The sequence below is a fragment of the Lissotriton helveticus genome, chromosome 7, assembly GCF_964261635.1.
Source record: "Lissotriton helveticus chromosome 7, aLisHel1.1, whole genome shotgun sequence".
NCBI classification, from domain to species: Eukaryota; Metazoa; Chordata; class Amphibia; order Caudata; family Salamandridae; genus Lissotriton; species Lissotriton helveticus.
In genome coordinates, this window is record NC_136068.1 from 1,737,236,779 (window position 1) to 1,737,251,215 (window position 14,437).

The following is a 14,437-nucleotide window of genomic DNA, read 5'->3' on the forward strand; positions in this document are numbered from 1 at the left end:
AACACGACAGTGTTTGAACAAATTGACCGAGACAAAATACCATATTTTGCCATATTACTACCCCTCCTTTCTGAAAATTGATGGAATTTAATTGGCTGAAAATGAAAGGACGAGTAAGATAACCGATGTCCCCTAATCTGGCCCTTAAAAGGGAGCTGTATGTCAGTGGCTTTTGTTTTAGTGCCTTAGTAGCACAACCCCTCCTCGTTCATGTTACCACACACTCTTTCCCTCCGCACTATCCGCAAAGTCTCTCGTTTTTTTTCCCCTTCTGCTCTCAAACTCATAGTCCTGGCGATGGTCACATCCCGCCTGGACTATGGCAATGCCCTTTATTGTGGCATGCCTGCGTACATCGTGAGACGTCTTCAGCTGGTCCAGAACCAGGCGGCCCGCCTGGTTTTCAATTTATCCAAATCACACCATCTCACGCCCCTCCTCAAATCCCTACACTGGCTCCCCATACAGCAACGTGCCCAGTTCAAGCTGGGCTGCATCATCTTCAATGCCCGGTCCAGCTCAGCCGCCGCTTTCATCACCTCCGAAATTCATTCTTATGCTCCTCCAAGGGAGCTACGCTCATCTACCCAACAATTGCTCGTAGTCCCCCGCTTCAAACGAAAAAAATGGGGAGGCTCCAAATTCTCCACACTCGCTCCTGGCTTCTGGAACTCCCTCCCGGTCCACTTGAGATCCTGCTCCCAGTACTCACTCATTTGCAAGGCACTTAAAACCTTCCTGTTCACCCAAGCCTTCCCTTCTTAAAGCCCCCCCTGGTGTCCAGCTCTTCTGTGACTCAGGGATTTGTAGTACTTTACAGCGCTATGAAACCGCTCGGTGTACGTGCGCTTAAGAAATATTTTAAACTCAAACACACATTGCACATAAGTAGAGTGACCAAAGCGTACCCGCTTTGCCAGAATGGTCCCAGTTTTGTACCAGCTGTCCCAGAAAATTTTAAGAAATGTAGCTCATGTCCCGGTTTTTAAGGATAAATCGACTAAAATTGATAGGAGTTAGCAGTTGTTTCAAGAAAAGATTTAATTAACAAGGAAGCTACCAGGTTTAAAAATCGCAATTTATGTAAGTTCTTACTGACCGTTCTGTAACTCTCTGCTAAGGAGCGCGCTCATCGCTTGAAGTAAGATCGTAGTCCTTCTTCCAATATTGTGAAATGTCCTTGGTTGTTTTTGACTTCAAGACACCGGTCACCCTACAAATAAGGTGTATGGACATCGCAAGTCCTTCATTAACTAATGAAGTAGCTAGGTTGTAAAGGATAATGCTGAAACAAGAATAATGTTTATAAAAAATGATTTGAACTAAAGTAAATGGAATGTTGTAGTAAGCCCTGCTGAATGGGTACTGAAGTCAAAATGTTTAGCTAAAAGTAAGGAACATTGACAGGATGGAACAATGCTTAGCCTGTGTACTTTATGGTGAACAATAGCTAAAAAGGGTACCTGTATGCCCATGATAATAGCACATCACACTTTTTGTAGTTAGCAGACCTTGAAGAAAATATAGCTCAACAGGATTGAGTTTATAACGACAAGTCTTTGCCGGAGGAGCCGGTTTGAATTTGATAGACTATATAATTGATAGGTATTAGATTTCTTGCCACAACCAAGAATGTGAAAGGAATGGACACCAAAGATAAAAATGATGGTGGAAATTCATAGAAATGCTTGCAGACCTGCACAACAGTAATGGTTCATAAGTAAATAATATGCACAGATGTAAGGATTAAGAGTATCCATGCTATCGTCATTTTTGAGTAACCGATAAATGTTTCCCCAGCTACTTGGGGTTGGGAGAGAAATTAAATTGTGTCAACGTCTTCCCCTGCCAGTTCTCTAAAAATTGTTTTATACTTATTTAAAGATATCATACAGTCTTCGGAAGAGAGGGTCCGGACGCAATGCACGGCCTGGCTACAGATCCTGAAACCACTATGACCACGACCAAGGTGGAGCCGCCGAGCAAAGAGATACTGGACGAGGCACCATCCCCAACAAGGAAAATGAAAGAAAGAAGGGCTGTCCAGAAGCCCCCAACCTGTTGATCCACCTGTACCGGAAGTCCCAGCCCATTGAGCCTAATTGATGGGCCCACTTGCGTGAAATTTCTGCCCCCTCCCCGGTCCATTTCAGATCTGACCCCACTCCACCCTCTCTTCCATTGACCTCCCCAAGCACACATCCTTTTTGGTATGGGGTTTTTGGAATTGACTTGATGAAGAAACACAGCATGAAGATAAAATAGGGTTAGTAGGGATGGACTTCACGGATCAAGAATAGAGTGCAGGAACCCTGTCTAAGGTACCCATGATAGATTAGTTTGGCAACAGGTCAAAAAGGACTGTGGTCCGAGAGCAAAGAAAGACCTCGCCCTGCAACGTGGAATCTGGATCCGAGCTGGAAGCATAGCTCCACCGCCGGTGCCCAACAGCGCCAACAAAGGAAGAAAACAATGGGAGCCTACCAGTGATGGCTCACTGTAAAAGACACTGGAAAGAAGAGCCTTTAAACATTATCACTCCCTGACCATCACTTATATTAGGTTGAATTTCTCTCCCAATCACCTCGTATTGATTATGCCCCAATTGGACAAGAAAAAGATTTTCCTTTGAAACCTTACATCGGTTGCTTTCACTGTGTATGAATAAGTAACGAAGAAATATGGAGGAAAGAATAGACTGTGTATAACGATAATTGTAGAACACCAGTTGTCCTCATGAATATGCTTTTTAGTTTGGATCCCCATGGAGTCTAGACCTCAAACAATGCACTTAATGGTCCTTATCCTACCAGAACAATTTGTATGATAACATTTTTGTAGCTGAATGAATTTACTGTATCATCTAAGAATTATGCTCATCTCCAAGTCTAAACGTATAGTACGACAAATGTCATTTTGTATGCACTGTCTCCTCGCCTGTTACATTGACTGCATAAGGTTATTGACGATACTGTTTGTACTGGTAGCAGGATTGTTTTCATCTGCCCGTAATACAAATAGGCCACCAAAGACCGCAATAGACAGCCCAACTGCATACTGCCCTTGTGTTCTCTATGTCTGAACTCTTTTGTGCCCTAAGACTGTAGATACTCGCATAGAACAAATTATTGCAATATATGACACAGAGATACAAAACATTATGGGGATTGAAATAGACTAGCAAGATGTCTTGGGAATGTTCAAAGGGGTGACTGTTAAAATATAATCGCGGACGTGAACATCGCCGGCGCCATCTTGCTTAACAAGAGCCACTGCGTGCGCGTAAGCAGCAACCATTTTAGATATCGCAGCCATTTCATTCACTACTAGTCACCTTTGATTTACCCTGACCTCGCAATCATCCCCAGCACTCTGACCAAGCCTGAACACACGTACTAGGGTCGTAAAACCTTGTCAGCCTGACAATGCCCCGGAGTCGCTTCCCACGCTAAACCCACTTGTCCCTTCATTCTCTATGCACAGGCAAGCCCCCTTTTTATAACCTCCTTCCTTGCACCTGGCCACTCAGTCCGTTCTCAGGCACTAATCGACCCCTGCAGACATAGTTTATTGCCCCCACACGGCAGGACTTGTAGCACTAACAAAGAAGTCTGATTTAATCAATAGCACGAACCCTCAGATCTGACCGATCCCACACACTTTTAGATCCTGTCGGAATGTCCAGCTGCAAGATAGCAATCATCTGTTAGATTTGTGAGGGGGGGGCAGCTGGTGGGTCTGTGTGGGAACCGGCTGGAGGCAGGAATTCCAAGGATGTTTGACCACCAATAAACTGACTAAAATGTGTATAAAAGCTTGAGCAGCGGAGAAGTTGTTAGAACACCTCCCAAAGACATTCTGCGTGTCCGAGTTGATGTGTTCTCCTCTGGAGTAATAAACCTGTTCACCCAGAGGTCACTTGGCGCTGAATAACAGATGTTACCCAACTCAATGGTACTCATTTTATCGACCTCAGACGGATGAAAGGCTGAGTGGACCCGACGGGATTTGAACCTGTGACCATGAGGTCTAACACAGGCCCCTGGAATAGACATATTAATCCACTGAGCCCCCAGACCGGTTGGGGGGAGGGATTTCGACAGATGACAAGTGAACGTTAATTATTTATTACATTTTTCCTCATGGTCGTCTGTCGAAATCCCCCGTACCCCCCAACCTGGCCTCACTGCTCCTACCTGCAATGGCCGCAGATGTCCTTTTGAGAATGTAGAATTAAGAGCAAAGCAACGGGAGCACCCAAAAGCTTGCTGGCGGCTGTCTGTCTGGGTGGAGCACTGCTTGCCCCCCTTGCAAGGGTGGGATGGTACGGGCTGTAATGATACCCACTGACAGTGACATCACACAAAATGACTAGGCTTCCCTGTTGAATGGAATGAGGGCCCTCTGAGCAGGGTCGGCTTTAGCGCTGGTAGCGCCTGGTGCGACAATCGTTTTTGGCACCCCCCCACTTGTCATGACTGCCTCCTCGGATTCTCTCACTGCCACTGGGCAATAGTGCCCCTCATCTTTCCAATCTTAAATTATTGCTAAACACAGCTCCCCCCTAAGGTCAGTACCCCCTCCACAGGTCAGCGCCCAGTGCGGCTGCACCAGTCGCACTCAGGCCCGGGGGCCGGTTTCGGGCCCTGGGGGCCGTTTTCGTTGCAGAGCCGTTTTTGCAGCATAGCTGCAAAATCGGCCCTGTAACAAAATCGGCTGAAAAGCGGCCCTGGCAAAGCGCTCGCCCCCCTCCTGGGGCGGGGGGGCCGGCCGAGCACTTTGCCAGGGCCGGTTTTGGTTCCCAGTCCGGCCCTGGTCGCACTGCCTTAGAGCAAGCCCTGCCTCTCAGTTTCCTATATTTTACAGATATTCATTGACCTTCAGTTGAATGGGAGGATAGTCCTGTCAACTCACTCGGTGACACCGTGTGTCACACGATTTTGGCTCTCTTCACAGGTTCACCAGGCGAGAATCCAAAATCACACAGTGGCAACGAAAAAAAGCTGAAAACCACTGTAAACAGTGGACTTACCGCTTGTTTTCAGAGGCAGGTAGCAGTAGATGTCAATTAAGGACATCGAGGACAGCTCCAGGGGTGGGGACACCTAAAGGGTTGGCTCCACCCCCACCCTGCACCAAAGTAGCTGCAGGGGGCTCCAGTGAGCTCCCCCATCCTCCACGCCCCTACAGTAGTAAAGTGAGGTCTGCTGTCTCCAGGCCGGAAAGAATGAGGGTGGAGTTTGCGGAGGAAAATTCTTCGCCTCAGGGGCGTAACACAGGCACCCACAGCCCCCGCGTTGCAGACAAGCAAGGCCCTGTATGAATTAAATGGTGGGCACGCAACATACATTTATTATCTTTAAAATAGAAATTGATCGTTAAGCTTTTTTTTAATAGGGCTTGCTGAAATGGGTTTCTTTTGACACTATATTCACGTTTATAAAATGAAGTAATTCTTCCACCTGCTTAAGCCAATAAGAGGACCACACATATTTACTGCCTCGAGAAGCGATGTTTGTGACTTCTAAAACAAGTCTGTTGTAGTTGCCCTCGTGGTCTAATCGTTATGGAGATGGCTGTCAGGCTTGTCCCATTCTTTGCACTGTTCACAAACCATAAAGGCAGCCCCTGCCTACTGGAAACTGAAAGCGCTCTGTTTTTGTTATTTTTTTACATAGCGCCTAATAGATGAACTGTAGTTTACACCTTTCCTTTCTCAGTGTGTCAGCACTATTTGAATCATCATATTGACTTACACTATCTTTTTCAGATAGATTTTTATCCTAGGATTCACATTTTTTATTTCTTTTTGTCCTTAATGCATGGAGGGGCCTTTAGGTTCCCACAAGGTGCTATGTAAATGACCGCATGCCAGCGTGGCTATGGTGATGAGAAGCCTGGTGCCTACGAGACTGTGCATTCGTAGTTTGGACAGGAATACAGATGGGGTTTAGGGGCTGCTGAGATTTCCCCCTCCAATATTCACATTTAGCGGGAGGAGAGGGAATTGCACCACCATACCCAACAGGCCTGCATGACGCAGCACTTGTGTTAGTAGGTGGGTGTGGCAACGGGGTGGCTGCATTTTTTGGAGGGCCGATTAGAAACTCTGCCTGGGCGGGCAGGGGATGAGCGAAATTTGAAGCTTCCTTCCAAACCAGTTGGCTTAGTGAATTAATGCAAAGAAATATACAAGTGGGCTAAGGCTTATGAGTGGGTATTGCTGTGACATCTTCAGGTCGCATGTTTCAATCCTGGAAAATGGTGGAATTGGTTATTGGTGTGCCTGCTTGCTGTAGAGCTGTTCGGGGCACATTTCCTACCCCTGTAAAGTGGCCCAGTGGACTGATGTATATGGCAGGTGAAAGGTTGCAGTCCCAAATTATATGTTTCAGAGAATTCATGCGCCTTTTGCAGCGAATTTTGTCTAAGCTTAAAATAACATTGAAAGCCCAGTACAAAAAAAAAAGGTTCAGGGCTGATTGAACTTGCTACACAGATGTTTGTGTAAGCGGTGGGCCACAGGTAGGATCTGAATACGATAGCACTGTGGGTTGATGTGCCCACTGTTTAACTTGTGCATCACAGGCTCAGATACCAGGGAATTTGCCCGAATGCACCTGTTTCTCATGTGCAATGGGTGTTAGGTCCAGTTTGAGGGATCACAGCAATAACAATGCAACACAAGGTAGCTCACTGAGCTGCTAAATCTGTTGCAAGTCAACTTAATGGGGCCACTTGTCTATCAACTAGAAGGAGTTTACCATCACTGAAACACTATATATGTCTTACAACCCCTGGAGAAAAGCGCAGCTGTGGGTGTGCCTGCACTCGCAGAACAGTTGCAAAAAGAACTGCTGATGGACCGAATGCTTACATTCACCTGAGATCTGGGTTTTGGCTCCCCATGCAATTCCAGTTTAAACCCAGCCATATGCAAATCAGTCTTGTCACTGCACTTCAAAAGAACAGTGTAGCCCAACTGCCAGGCAATCCCTGCACCGGAAACTGTTTCTGGGTTTCACCCCCTCAACAGCCAGGCTAGTTTGACTCCAGTGACTTGGAGAGCAAGGGACCCACATCTGGGCATACCCCTCCCACTCAGGCTGACAAATGCAAAAAGAACAGTTGATTGACAGAATGCTGAACAATGTCATACATTCAACCCATTACAGAGATCTGGACCTAAATCCATCGTTTTTTGTTCTTTTTTGCTACCCATGCCATTACCAGTTTATATGCAAATCAGTCTTGGCCCTGTACATTGTGGGAACAGTCCAGCCCAAACTGTCAAGCCAGGTCCTCCCTGGACCGGAAACAAGCTACCTGGGACCCATTTCAGGGCATCACGCTTCCCATTTAGAGTGACCTATGCAAAAGAAACAATTGATGGACTGATTTGCATATGGCTGGGTCCAAACTAGGGTGGTGTGGTGAGCAAAAGAATGATGGGTTGTTTCCTTTGCATATGTCGCCCTAAGCGGGAAGGGTATGCTCAGACGTGGTTCCTGTGCTCACTACACCACTGGATTCAAGCTAGCCTGGCTGATGAAGGGTGATGCCCTGAAACCGGTCCCAGGATGCTTGTTTCCGGTTCAGGGAGGATCTGGCTTGGCAGTTTGGACTGGACTGGTCTCACAAGGAACAGGGTCAAGACTGATTTGCATATGTCTGGGTCCAAACTGGGCTGGTGTGGTGAGCAAAATAATGATGGATTTAACCCAGATCCTTGTGACTGGGGGTGAATGTTTGCATTGTCCAATATTCCGTCTATCAATTGTTTCTTTTGCACCGGTGTAGGTATAGCCTCATGTGTGAGTACTACAGCATATGTTTGTGTGTGTGGTTGTGTGTGAATATTGCACACTTTGTTACTGTTTGTTACCACAGTGTGAATGTGTGTGGCACTATTAGTCTAGGTGTTACAGTATGCTAGTTTCTGAGCCTATTGCTGTCTGTGTGACTTTGTGTGTGCCATCCTGTGCCTGCATGTTTGCGTGCCTCTATCACAGTAAGTCTATGTGTCTTTGTGTGTGTCTGTGTGTGCCTCTGTTTACCTGTACCTTTCTCTGTGAGGTTAGCATCGTAGAACACTCACATGCATACATGCCTAATGACAGCTGACCCTGTAGACACTGACAGTTCTTCTGCCAATATCTGTCTACGTGCTTGTGTGCCACTTCGTTCTCTGTGAACCTCTATGTTTGTGTGCCACTGTAGTCCTGTGTGTCACTGTGCGTGTGTCTCTTTGAGCCTGTGTAACACTAGATTGTCTACTTACCACTATGTGCGTAGGGCTAAGAGTATGAAATGAGCAGTGGAGCACACATGGCGGCAGCTGCTCCTGCAGTCCTTTGTAGCTTTCAGAGAAAGTGTGTCCAAGTGTCTATCAGAGTTGTAATAAAGACCTCTAAAGCCCCTGTTACTCTGGGGGTGAATGTGTCACCCTTCTGTGGCACCCAGCTATTCAGGGGTCCCATTCAGTCCGAAGCCAATGAATATCTATGAGACATGACACACTCAGGAGCCCCTCATCACATTCTGCTGGAGGGCCCCAACATTTTGCTTTACCCCACTGAGGACTATATGCCACATATGTGTCTGCCTGTCACTGTGTTACATTGGCACTTTCCCCGTTTGCTTTTTGTCTCTCTTATGCCCCCGTCCCTGCCACGCGACCCCTGGCATTTGCATGCGTTACGTCAGATAGCCATCTGACAGTAGTGTTGACAGTTTAACTGCCATTGATTGTAAGCTGGTGACCGGAGCGCTCTTTCCTACTGGTGTGTCGTATTTACAAGGAATAAAGTAACACTTTCAAGAATACCGTGTGTTTACTTAACAAATTTGGCGACGAGGATGGGATACCGGAGAACCTGTGTAGTCTCCGTGAACTCGGCAAGTACAGATTGAAGCTGTGGTTAATTTGAGTGATGAAAAGAAATAAATGATAACCCTGCAGTTCTTTATCTGGGTGAAGTTGATAAAGTGAGCCTTGGATGCGTAGCATATGAAGCGTGACCGGTGAATAAAAAGTGGACTTTGGGTGATCGTGAGGAAAGGAAACGTGATGATAAGGAACCCGAAGTTGCTGAACACTGGAATCTGCACTAGGCTTATGTGGTGAGCCTTGGTGGCTGGGAGGAGGAGAAGTGTGTGGGGCAGAGAGCGACGAATTCCCCGAAACCGCATTTTGAATGATGTGAAGCAGCGCACTAAGCGTTTGAAGTGAGATTCTCCTCAGATCTCCCGCCCGCAGCCAAGAGCAAACGTCACAACGTATTTGCGTCAAGGGGCCATATTGAGTGAGGAAGACACCGCGTAGTGAAGCAAATTAAACGTGCCTGTTAATTTTGAAGGGAAGTTAATACCCTACAGGCACCAGTAGTGTGCATAAAGGTGAAATGAGATAAATAAATGAGTAAAAGATGAACTGAAGTTACAAGGTGAATAAAACTTCTTTGTAAAAGGGAATAATACAGGAATTTCAAAGAGAATTTGATTGGTTATCAGAAGTTCCGGTAGTTAAAGGAAAATGTAAAGTAAAGGGTGAATAAAATCAGAAACAAGCAACTTGGAACAGGTGGACGGTTACTAACGGAACGCAAGTAACAGATCACAAATATTCAGGTGCCAGAATCTCATTAGGCGTAAGCTCTTAAGGAAAAAAAAGTTTTTAAAAAAAACGTAACTACTGGCAGAGACAAAGAGCGGAACAGGTACTTCTTCAAATACCTAATACTCTAGCAAAGGTAAAGGAGAAAATCTCTCATCTAAGGGAACTACGAGTGGATAATATACTACACTACAATTCGCGTGACGTCATCACGCTGGTTGGAATTGTGAGAGACTAGACTAGACAACTCGCATCACCTATTGTGTGCAACGCGGATAACATCGTTCAGAGTGAAACTTACTGGATGAGCAAAATAAAGTATACTTTGCATGGAAAAAAAATATAACAAAATTGAGTGAGAAGGAAAAACTGAACTGAGCGCATCATCCATAGCGTGTCACACAGATAATATTTTGGAGCAGATTCTACAGGAAGAGTACAAAGACTGTATCTTTTAAGTTGAACATATATAAAACAGGAAGAAATAACTGTACTGTTGTAAAGTTGAGATTGATTTCAATATTAACATGGATAAAAACATAATGTATAATTTACCCCCACTTGAACCATTTATGAAGGGAGATAGTACCACTATTGCAAAATGGGATGAGTGGAAGGAATATTTTAAAAATTACATATCCATATTTGACGAGGAGGAAGAACCATTAAAAGGAGAAGGTAGAAATATTGTTACACAGTTTAGTAGCAGGTGGAAAAAAAGTGCACTATAACATTGAAAAGAAAGTCAATAAGGGAGCAAACAGGAATGTATTTGAGGATATTATGGATGATTTAGATGAACATTACAAACAAAAAATGAATGTCAATGCTCAAAAGATCAAAATTTACAGGGAAGATGGTGATTGCGAAATGGAAGTGAACAAAAGTGAAACCAAACCTAAGTGTACCATTGACATAGGCGGAGTTGAAATTGACGTTATCGCTGATTCAGGGTCACATTGTACAGTGGTAAGCAAAAGTATATGGAAGAGTAAATTAGCAGTAACACTAGGGAATTAATTAGATGAAGCTGACACGTCCCAGAAGACATACACAGGAGAAAACATTAACTTAATTGGATGTAGAGAGGCGAAATTGAGTTACAAGAAGAGAAATGCATGGAGTAAAGTTTATATTTCAGAAGAAGGGCCCTCTGTACTGGGGTGGGAAGAGCAAAAGAAATTAAGAATAACTATAAATCCCAACGGTACAGAACCTTTGAGTAGGCTGGCACTAAACAACAGTAGACAAATTACAAGGTTGGTGATGTTAAGTGAGAGAACACCACCATCTAAGGCCAATGTTGGATGGACAAGGGCTCCATGGAGTAATGAATGGAAAAAAGAAGCAGAAATCAGTGAAGAAGATGTGGTAGAAAAAAGTGAACTTGCCTATAAAGGAACATGTATGGTGTCACAATCCACGGTGTTAGAGGAGGACTTTTGCAATTCTACCTGCCTCAAAGATGGGTAAGAGTGGCACTCTCCTGCACTTATTGAGTCAAACCCTATGACAAGAAAGAAATATGCTGATGACATTGACCAGGAAGAGGAAGATGGTCAGTGTCTGGTTGAGTCAAAGTGTAACATGCATGGAGAGTACTATGACTGGTTATATAGTGAAGTGTCAGAGAATGAAAGTAAGGAGGCACACAAACACATACAATGTCCACACCCCAAAGTTCAATTAGGGAAGGACTGGGTGCTTGTAGAATGCTGGAGAGAATATGAGTTAAGAGACACAGAGGACTCAGCCACATTCTCATGCGGAACTCATTTGATGAATTTGGAAGAAGGACAGGTCTTTGATGAGGCATGTACTGAAGGAGTAGGGTTTGTTGGAAAGGAAAGTACAAGTGGCACTGGTACAGAGTATAACAAGAGAACTGATGTTAGACCTAACACTGATGGTGACAATGTGAGGGAAACCAGTTGTAGGAGTAGGCGTGTACGCAGTGTAATATGGTCCAGGAAATATCCCAAGATGAAGGATCCTAAGGCTGTTGTCACTCACCTTGATGGAGAAGTTGGTACGAGCAATAGCAGACAGGAACACAATACCGAAATGGATTGCCGTGGCGGGTTGAACTATGAGGTATCAGAGGAAGAGAATAAGAAGCCACACCATGTGGTAAACTTTGGAATTGACTAGTCATAATGGATTTGCGGGTCAGCACGAGTTCAGTGGATCAGAAGACTCAGCGAGTTCTCATGTGAAGTTCATTCATCCGCGTTGGGAAATGAACAGAACTGTGTGTGGGCCTACACGAAACAAAGGCAGGTTACACTATTAGGAATCAGTGAATGAGGAAAAGGACACACTCATACACTCATACACCTACAATGTTCACACCCTGAAGTGTACTCTGGAGCTAACTGGTTGCATATAGGGTTTTTCACAGTGCACGAGTTCAGCGGATCAGAGGACTCTGTCTAATCCTCCTGTCAAATTCATTCATCCACGTGGAGGATGGACAGGACTTAGTGTGGGCCAGTATGGTATACAGACTTTGTTGACAGCAACACCACCGGTTATTCTAGAACTTAGAACAACCAAAAGTCCGCAGTTGGACTCTACCCAGATGATGACATCAGGGAAGACACCAGTTACCAGAGTCAACTTGCTACCTTATGAACTGACCCATAGAGTACTAAGATGTCTTGTTTGACTTACAGTTATATGTTCTCTTCTTTTCTTTTTCTTTCTTCCCTTCGGAAGGAGATGTGTTACGTTGGCACTTTCCCCGTTTGCTTTTTGTCCCTCTTATGCCTCCGTCCCTGCCGCGCGACCCCTGGCATTTGCATGCGTTACGTCAGATAGCCATCTGACAGTTGTGTTGACAGTTTAACTGCCATTGATTGTAAGCTGGCGACCGGAGTGCTCTTTCCTACCGGTGTGTCGTATTTACAAGGAATAAAGTAACACTTTCAAGAATACCGTGTGTTTACTTAACACGCTGTATGGATGTATCTGTGTGGGATGGGCTGTGGAGCACACACAGTGACAGTTATCCCTATAGACATTGGATGCTCTTTGGTATACCTGAGTCTTTAAGTCACTTGTTCTGTGTATGCCGCTGTTTACATGTTTGCCTGTCTGAATGAATGAATTTAATGCATAATTACTTCAAATCGGGAAACATCCTTTACGACGCAACTTTTACCACGCAGTGCCTTTACAACGCAGGTTTTTCAATGAAAGTCATCACAACGAATTGCGCTGGGTGACGCTCTAGGATAGGTAATAGTTTAATTTACTATCCAACACCTTCTCTACTATCCACGGGGACTGGAGTTGGAATAGTAAATTAAACTATTCACTATCCAGCACCCCCCAACTCAAGTCGTTGTAACGACTTGCGTTGAAAAACCTGCGTTGTAAAAGCATGGGTGGTAAAAGCATGCGTTGTAACAACGTACATCCCTTCAATTCATTGCAAAACTGCGATACAGTGTCAAAGTTAATATTTTATATCTTGTGTACTTCTCATGTATGTTGTCAATCTGTTTTTATGGATTTGCAGGTTTGGGTTTGTCTTTCAAAGTTTCAATTTATTGTCCATTAATGCCACTTCTATTTCAGAGCCTTCATAGTTGTTCTTTGTTCAGCAGCCATATGCAGTTCCTGAGACAGTAGGATCACTCCTTGGCATTGTTCTGATTGCTGCCTCAGTTAAATAATCTGCTTTTGACAGTATTGGTATAAATGGCACAGCTTGTATGTTAAGTGTGTCCCACTTTCTCATTAGAACTTAGAGAAAGACAATATAGAAGCATTTCATTTAAATGTTGGAGGTTTCAAATCAAAGTATACTAGATTTCTTGCTGGTGGAGCAAAGTGGTATGAGGTGGGCCGCGCCCCGGGGGGGGGGGCGGCCCTCCATGTCCTTTGCAGGGGGCCCCCCTCAGGTTTCGTTACGCCACTGCCTCGCCTAGAGACTCACCCAGCAATAAAGCACAATTAATTAGCACTTGCTACTTAAATAGACGAAATAATAATTTTATTTTCGTTGTCATCGTTTTAATAAAAAATATATATAAAGTACTTACGTGCTCTAGAGAGAAGGATAGTTCACACCCGCCCTGTGTTTCTTCTTATTACTTTCTGTGCAGTTTCAGTCTTCACCATAACCTTATCGCTGGTCCCAGTTCTTAATTTGTTTGCTCGAAAATGCACTCTGTTCCCTAACTTGCCCTTTTACAGCAGGCAGGTTAGCTCATTGGCTCTTTACCGCCTCTCTTGCAAATATGTAATGAAACTTGGCATTCCTCACTTGATTGAGCCGACGGCCACTCCCTTGGCAAAGAGGACAAAAAGTTGGCACGGACATCGCTGTTGCTTATTGGCCAGGTCCTTAAAAGATAACGGAGAGTTTCCTGGAAGGCGCAATGTTCAGTGACGCCAAAAGAAATGACGCCACAGGAAGTGACTGCTATGTTATTCATTCTCTGAGGAAACTTTCTGCTCAGTCACGTAGATAGAAATACGTCCATTATTGTCCCACGTTTACAGTGCTGAGACCTCAAAGTGAACAGCTGTGTCATATTTAGGATTACGACATGGCCTCAGCCTGTAATCCTTCCAATGTCCATGAAATGAAGACAAAGTCAAATAATATATTATTAACTGCATGAATTTTAAATGTAAAGCGCTACGTTTAAATATGTATGTTTTTATTCAGTTTCTCTAACTATCGTGAAAGAATGCTGATATCATTTTCTACTTGTGTTTTTGAGTCTGACGTCAGTCAAGACCTTTAGATTGCATTAAAAAGATAACTTTATGCATTTTCTCCCTTAAAGGCGCCTTCTGCCAGCCCTC

General features: G+C 44.5%; 1 protein-coding gene across 1 annotated transcript in view; it reads right to left on the reverse strand.

The window, feature by feature from the left end:
- The window catches only part of LOC144770719 (lens fiber membrane intrinsic protein-like), a 177,575-nt gene extending 163,678 nt beyond the window's left edge, over window positions 1–13,897 (reverse strand). The window contains exon 1 of the mRNA XM_078655451.1: window positions 13,666–13,897. The gene's annotated coding sequence lies outside the window, so the exon portion shown is untranslated. The remainder of the gene's footprint in view (window positions 1–13,665) is intronic.
- Between the last annotated feature and the right edge of the window lie 540 nt (window positions 13,898–14,437).